This window comes from Sycon ciliatum, chromosome 7 (assembly GCF_964019385.1).
Source record: "Sycon ciliatum chromosome 7, ocSycCili1.1, whole genome shotgun sequence".
NCBI lineage: Eukaryota > Metazoa > Porifera > Calcarea > Leucosolenida > Sycettidae > Sycon > Sycon ciliatum.
Window position 1 is genome coordinate 3,506,620 of NC_088649.1, and position 6,494 is coordinate 3,513,113.

Here is a 6,494-nt window from a genome sequence, read left to right on the forward strand (position 1 = left end):
AACCCATGGCAACCCCATAGTAACAGCTTCGGTTTGCTGTGAAATTAGCTAATATCGACATAGAGTTCACCAGCAGGCCACTGCTGCTGCTAAATGCTATAAAAGACATTCTTCTGGCACTCAGAAGGTAAGCACACCGAGATAGCATACGCAAAATGAATTGAAAGCGGAATTTCTGCATACACAACGCACATGCACACGTTAACGCCACTTCAAACAGAGGTTCGATGTTGGAAACCAGTTTCTCTATTGGCAGCTCCTTTGTACCAGTAGAAAGTGCAAACTAAATTACTTTGGACCTTCTGCAGCAGAACAAACTTGCAGAAGTGAAGCTGCGAATTGAGAGCAAGGCGTTCGTCAGTGACACAGAACATTTTTGAGAGCTGCTCCTGTGCTGCCTCCTTCGAGATCCAGAGTCCACCTACAGCCGTGATCTCCGTCAAAGTCTCCTTTTTCTTTTGATGTTGTTCTTTCTTGCGTGTGCTACCTGCCACCTTCTCCTTCACTTGCTCCATACAGCAGTCATGAATTGTCTGCTGGCGAGCCTCGAGATTCTCACAGAATTTTGGTGCAGCGCGCCTGGATGCGTCGATCAAAGTGTCCCTCTCATCGGCGGATTTCTCCTGTAGCCACTGTGCCGTTTGATTGTTCGTAAACATCAGTAGCCGTTCAAGCACAACAGGGTCAAACATTGGCTTTCAGCACGCTTTGAAAGCTGGCTCAGGTAGGACGACGACGCATCTTTCTCCTCCGCCTCAAGCCCTTCTCCTCACTATCTACGTCCATATTTCCTCCTTGCGCAGCTATGCGCAAACCCTGGTGAACAAGAACTCAACTGTTTCTGAATGGAAACACGACGCTGAAGACGATAGGCAATGTTCCCAACGCTTGTGGCTCAATGTAGCTGAACCATCGGACCTTATTTGTCAGCTTGGATCACGTGATCCATCCAGCTGCCGCGTGCGGCAAACAGCCCAAATAGCGCTAACTCTGGCCTGCGAGCGTTTGCTGCGACTAGCGCGCTAGCGCTCGTGACATACACAAACGCGCTAGCCAGAATGCTTTGACTTTGATGGCTTTCAGCTTCTATTTTTTGAAAAGTAGCGCGCTCAGACCAGCTCGCTCACTCTTTTCCTCTTCCATTTTTTAGGGCAATTGTTTTGTTTGATAGACGAAGCTTAGGGTCTCTTTGGGTTTGCAACCCTTACCCTCCTGGAAAAAATCATAGTTGTGCTAGACTGCGACACTTCAGACCAGGTACTATTAGAGCCGCTAATGGACGACGAGCTATTTTCCGCTATCCGGAGCTCAAGCATTTGAGCCGCTAAATGGACGAGACTCCTGAGGTAAAGGATGCAGAGAATGAGGAGAGAACACTCGTATGGAGCAGGGAGTAGGTAGTGTACTACTTCCTGGTATGGAGCACTGAGAAGCGGTAAGTCTTAGGGCAATTCTTAGCCAGTAATTACTTTCTCGCCATAATTATGTTCTCGTTTTTCGTGTCTTCTGTAATGCCAGTACACTAGCAGTACGACTACACTGTAGGCGAGAGTCCATAAGCCAGAGTGTGCAGCTCTCCATCTATGCAGCATAAACAAATTAATGACAAATTTCCTTTGCCTAAGGGCTGGGTTCCACTGCCGCTACGCCGCACATCATCCACGGCATGAAACGTCATCATTACGAGCTGGTCCAGCGAGGCCGCGGCTCATCACCAGCTTTCGCTTCGCTGCTTGATACAAAAAAATGCAAGCCGCGGTCACGGCTTGCATTGTTTCCCGCACTTAATTGTTTTATTCGGGGGAATTTTAATTCGTTGCACAGGCCAGAACACGAGGATTTTTTTTGGATTTCACGCGCGCGCAGGCAGGCTAAATGTCATAAAAAAAACGTCGAGCACGATCGCGGTACCGTGAATGGCGAGTGTCACTGGAACCGCGCCGCTCTGCTGCATGCAGCCAAGTACCGTGGAGCTGCGGAGCCGCAGTGGAACCCGGCCCTAACCAAACTTATAGCAATTTGAAAATGTTTGACAATTTTTCATAAAACACTTGACAACATTGTTCTTCTGTAGAGTGCCGCTGGCAACTCCATCGATGAACTCCATCAATGAGCGCAGGGATAAAGTTTAGAAACCCTTCGAGCGAGAACGTGTTTTCAAAAAGGAAGCACAAATATGCCGCGTAACTTCCCCTCTAGTACTGTATGGCCCCATCAAAGCCACTCGCTGACTACTTACCAGTAAAATGGGGTTGGACGGTTGTCAGATTAGCTGACATGTTTTCTGCCAACACAACCATAAGCAGTTGTCAACTCTCAAGACTAAAAGAGCCTGCGAAGAAAGTGAGAAACCTTGGCTATGAAAGCACATGAAGCGTCAGAACATAATCGAGCAAACTTGGACCTAGATTACCAGTGTCTGCTCCAGAGCCGGGTCAGTGGCCCTGTTTGTGAGTACTTGGACCTTTTGGAAAAAGAACACTGGGTTACCTGCGACCCGGTCGGAAGTCCTGTCGAGTACTATACTTTTGTATACCGTTCGAGGGTATACCGCCACTGACAGGCTGCATACGCGTGCAGATGCGTGCGGCCAGAGTGCCCAATGCGAGTACGTTCATACATGTACATGTACAATCATGTACATCAGGAAGTCGAAAGTAAGTTTACGACTCCCTGACACACAGTAGCCGCACTTGAACGCATCTGGCTCTGGCCCAGTGTTGCAGGAATTGTGCCAGGTAGACGTGTACCCGGTTTGTGTTAAATCTTAGAGCAGGTACTGCATACCCTATCATATCTGTGTACATGGGTAGACAGAGTCAGTGTTGTTGCGTCCCACTCAGTACCCTTCTGGTTCATTTCGGCACCAGCACTCTTTGCGTATGCAGAGTTGAGTAGAGTGCAAGTTCGGACCACAAGTACACTGCAGCGGCTAGTAGCCTAGCAAACCTAACCTGTGCCGTGATGCCCGGCACGTGTGTGCATCTACTTCATCCCTGAGTAACACACCTGGTATATTGTGCACAATAGGGCACAGTAAATAATCAGCATGCATCGCAGTTTTCTGCAACATATTCCTGAAGTCACTTTACACCTCAGAAGAATTGCGTCGCTGACTGGAATTCGATACCGGTTTAGTTTCTCTCTGGGTCATTATCAATCATAGAAAACCCGTCATACAATAGGTTCAAGCTAAAGTACCGTATCACCATGGTAATTACCTGGAAATTCCGTGTGTTTTCTACGTTTTTGTTAAACAAGCAGCAATGTGCAACAGAAATTACCATGGTGATAGAGTAGATGACCGTGTGAAGCGGTGTGAGATGCAGCAAAGGTGAGCCTGTTACTGCGAGTCTATGCCCTAAACAATAAACTTTGCCGTGGGATGATTCTCTTTGGGCTGCACACTCTGGTTAATGTACTCTTGGTGGCAGCATTCTGGTGCCAAAGATGATATTTTTTCAGAAAAATAAGCAGTAGAGAAATGGAGTGGGAGTAACCAGAATTATTCTATTAGCAGAGCTGCAATACTTGGGATATGAGATTATTCCCGTAGCTATGCAAAAGACGCTATTCAGTTGTACTTTAGTAGCATCTGGCGCTAGCCAGTATCCGCACCGCTGTAATTCGGTGCGTGTCACGGTGTCTGGTAGGGTGGTTCACGTGGCATGCCATGGTTGGTGCAGTATCCCGTATGTGTCCCGTACCGTAATTCGAGTATGCGGTGCGCACCGTAGCATAGATGTATCTGGAGCGCTGTACGAGCTAAGATGTCGGGGCAAATATGGGGACATTCACAACATGCAATGTGAATATGCACGTCAGTTTCGTTTTAAGAAGTGGGTTTGACGGAGTAAGAAAAGGCCCCAGCTTTGGCTGCTGCATGCTAGCCCAGTGGGTACCAATCTCCTGCCATCGGCCGAGTGCTGATGGAACGGAGTAGAAGAAAAAGAAAGAAGAATATTGCGTTCAAGAATACAATTTCGGTAAGGGATATACAGTAAAACCTGTAACTAAAGACCGCCGTCACTAGCGACCAGCCTGGTACTACCGACCACTTCGCCAGGTACGGAAGGTCTCACATTCAAAATGCACTGTGACTAGCGACTACCTTCTGAACGCGACCAGCGACCGCCTTTTCCTGTCCCAAACACAATTTTTGACCCGTAACTAGCGACCGCGATGTAGGAAATCAAATGTTGCTCGAAGCTCCTTCTTGAAATTTTACTGATTTTCCATGGTCCTGAAAAGAATCTTTCGATACTACAGCTGAACAAATGAATGCAGGTAATTTTGGCTGTGGAGTCGGTGTGGACTGCACTACACCTGTCAAAATTTCAAGCGCTGTCAAGAAAAAACATGATAGGAAACGTCTTGGAGAGCGCATCGAAAGCGCTCTCTGATCGATGTTACTACTCGGAGGAGAAACGAAGACTGGGCGGCTCTGTCACACCAGTCATACAGACGGATTGACGATGGCATCAAGGAATCCAGAAACAAAGCAGCACCACAAGGTCCTGATGCTGAAGGATCGCGTTCAAGCAATCCAGAAGTCACAACAAGGACAGTCGGTATGATTGATCGCATGAACAAATTTGAAGCCCAGCGCGAAACGAAACTTCCCCAGGGAACGTTTGACTCCTGGCTTCAGAAGTAGCAGCTGAATTTGAAGTCTGCAAAAAATTAATCTTCTCTCTCTCTCTCTCTCTCTCTCCATCTCTCCGTCTTTCTGACATTACGCAAGTCCTGGGGAATCGTATTAGCTGCATTTTGACATACATATCATATAATGGGATCCACATATGGTCACGCGGTGCAAACCTCTAACTAAAGACCACCTGCTACTAAAGACCGCTTTTGCTGGCACCAAGGGGTGGTCGGTAGTCACAGGTTTTACTGTACCGGTAAGTGGATAGCTAACTAAAATAATTAGCCGTATGGTTTAGAAATAGTGGTGGCGACTCTGGATGGCAGTCGTGAGTCCGTCAAGTGTCAAGTCGACGGAATAGCGCTAGCTCCAGTGTGGGGAGCAAACCCATTCCTAGGTTAGCATCCCCCCACCTCACAACAGAGCAACCGAGTTTTGGATTAAGCTGGGAGTGCCGATTCGAGCAACTGGTATGATGGCTCTGCTTGGAGCCACTAGATGGCTCGCAGCTGAGCCGGCAAATGACTCTGCTTGGAGCCGGCAAATGACTCCGCATGGGGCCACCGAATGACTTCGCATGGAGCCGCCGAATGACTCTGCATGGAGCCGCCGAATGACCCCGCATGGAGCCGCCGAATGACCCCGCATGGAGCCCCAAATTGACTCCGCATGGAGCCGCCAATGACTCCGCATGGAGCCGCCAATGACTCCGCATGGAGCCGCCAATGACTCTGAGTAGAGCCTCCAAATGCTAAATATATTGGTATGCATAACCAGTTGAGAGCATATATTCCATAAATCGGCACTCCCGGAGCGGGTCACAAAGTGCAGCTACCCGTGCAATCTGTAAGCGGTGCAAGCTAGGTAAAGACTGTCAGAACTTGATATCATGGGCTGAGGCCATTGCCGCAGCCACCCATACTTTGGCTGCAGGTGGCGTCCGAATGTTACTCGGGCAGACATCGCTTTCCACCTTCCCGCCTCTCTGAATATCGAGTCCCGCAGCTGATTCGAAACGAGTGGCCGGTGTACAACGCCAGGCCAAAGCCACAACTGATGAGCAATATCCTCGCAGTTGCTGTAAATGCCCATCGATTGGCATTCGCAGCTGATGCCGCTAGTTTTCCCAGGTGCTGCGGGCTGCCACAATTGCAAACAACCCTTTGCGATTGCTGCTCTGCTTGATTGACTGTCCATCGCCCTATCCCCGGTCGCAATTGTACGAGCACCGGCCAAGTGCACCACTTGCATCAGTGAATACCAGCAAGTCGGGGGACGGCGTCCATTTAGGGTATAGGAAGAAGGACCGGCCGTTCCGCTAATCCAGGAGCTCAGGCCATCAGCAAAGATCTTTGAGGCACTCTTTGGAGAGCTTGATCAGGTAACACGGCTGCCGGTACCAGTTGGCAAGTGACCACAATCTGCAATTTGCATCCAGGGGCTATCACTCTTGTAGCAAACGGGAGCTTTCCCAGAAGAGACTCGAGTTGACATTGGGTAGTTGAAGCTGTGTGAAGAGTGGCCCGAAGGAGATCACGAAGCTCGGCAAGTTCGTCCATAGGCATACTGATGTTAGCGCGGCGGGTGTCCAGGATGACGCCGATACACATCAGGACGTGGGCTGGACCCTCCACTTTTGCTGACGCCAGAGAAAACACCGAGGTATGTAAACGCGCGGCGCCGAGTAGCGAGTTGCTGGCGAGCTAACACAGATCCAGAGCATGCATTGAGGAAGCACTTTTACTGACGCCAGAGAAACACCGAGGTATGTAAACGCGCGGCGCCGAGTAGCGAGTTGCTGGCGAGCTAACACAAGTTCAGAGCAGGCATGGAGACAGAAACGTTA

General features: G+C 49.3%; 1 protein-coding gene across 6 annotated transcripts in view; it reads left to right on the forward strand.

Moving 5' to 3' along the window:
- The first annotated feature begins 889 nt into the window (after positions 1-889).
- The window catches only part of LOC135820755 (uncharacterized), a 91,344-nt gene continuing 85,739 nt past the window's right edge, over positions 890-6,494 (forward strand). The window contains exon 1 of one of the 6 annotated variants that reach the window (XR_010554199.1): positions 890-1,435. The gene's annotated coding sequence lies outside the window, so the exon portion shown is untranslated. The remainder of the gene's footprint in view (positions 1,436-6,494) is intronic. The other 5 variants (XM_065333784.1, XM_065333779.1, XM_065333783.1 and 2 more) reach the window with 5 other exon arrangements.